The sequence below is a fragment of the Myotis davidii genome, unplaced genomic scaffold, assembly GCF_000327345.1.
Source record: "Myotis davidii unplaced genomic scaffold, ASM32734v1 scaffold233, whole genome shotgun sequence".
NCBI classification, from domain to species: domain Eukaryota; kingdom Metazoa; phylum Chordata; class Mammalia; order Chiroptera; family Vespertilionidae; genus Myotis; species Myotis davidii.
The window spans coordinates 550,550-552,090 of NW_006285917.1; positions in this window are offsets into that span (position 1 = coordinate 550,550).

Consider the following 1,541-nt stretch of genomic DNA (forward strand, 5'->3'; position numbering starts at 1 on the left):
GGATTCCCCTAACAGCTACCTCCACAAAAAAAGCTTCTAATCACAGTGCCACACTGCCTCTCTGTTCTTCCTGAGGCCAGAGAGTCATCCCTGCCAAGGTGACCTCAGCACCTGGACTCTAGATTTCTGGGGTCTCTCTGTTCCCTGCTGCCTGTTTTGCTGTTTGTATATGGGTACCCTGCAGGAGGGGCTGCCACTGGGGGTCCGGGGAGGTGCGGCCACCTTTCTGGCTCTTCTCCCTAGCACACCTCCCTTCTCATGGGGACTGCCTAGGAGCCCTCCTGTTGTGGCGGAAAGCCACTTCAACTCTGTGGGAAGGGAAACAGCGAGCACCTCTTCTCTGGTGGATGCTGCTGGTTCCAGATCTGGGTTTGAGTGGCTGACTCTGACCTCCTGAGAAGGCATCTACATGACACCATCAATGGGCTGGGGAGGCTTGTCCAACACCAGAACCAGTTTTCTAATGCTCCCCTCCCCAACACCCATAATCCCCAATTCCCACTCCAGCAGATTTTAAAACATCTGAAAGGAACCTCAAAGAGTAGCTCAGATCCTCACCTCTGGGGTGGGGGGATGCCTCTCTCTCTCTCTCTCTCTCTCTCTCTCTCTCTCTCTCTCCTAAAAAGGAGGAGAGATTCTCTTCTTCCAAATAATTAAGACCTTAAACCACAAAGGGGCCTTATCTTCTGGCCATTAGGAGATCCTTGACCACCTTCTTCAAACGCTAGAAGGAAGAAGTGAACCAATCGTGGGCCAAGGGGACCTGGCTTGGAAAGGGGTCTGGATTTGCTTTCCCATTGGCCTCATCACGTGTATCAAATATGCATGTCAGGCTAAATCTACAGGGTGAAGGGAGTTGGAACACTGACACCTAAAAACAACCCTTTTCCAAATCTGTGGGTACAAGAACGTGTGTGAAAAGCTGCTCTCAGGCAAGGTGGATGGTCTGTCAAGCACAATAGCTGGGCATGGGGACCACACACCCAGCCCCTCACCCTGAGCTCTCTCCTTCCCTGGTTTCAAGAGGAGCATCAGTTAGGTGTGACCCAAGTTATCCAGATAACTGTGAAAGCTGGAGCTGTTTTTGAAAAAAATGCCTCTCTTCTGGCCTCCAAATATGAGGTCTTTAAATCCCTTCCCTTGCTCCTCCTATTCTCTACCCCCTTGCCCCAATAGACACTCCCAAATCCCAGCTACAACCATTTCTAAATGGGGGGAGGGGGAGTCAAACTTTCCTGGTCTACCATTTTCCCCACCTGCAACTCCTGCCCCCTCCCCCAATTTTTTTCTCTCTCCCTCCTGAGCCTCCGCTCTTCGCTTCTTTTAAAAAAAAAAAAAACGAAGAAGAAGGAATTTTCAATAGTCCCACTTGTCAAGCGAAGACCATCTTTTAACCTTCAACAGCAGCGAAAGCCGTGTGAACTCTCGGTGAACCAAGATTGAAGTCATAAATCACGCGTACAAAGGCGGCTGCGGAGGCTGGCGCGGGCTGCTGCACCTTTAACGCTTTCTGGGGCTGACAGGCGGCGGCCCCGCTAAAG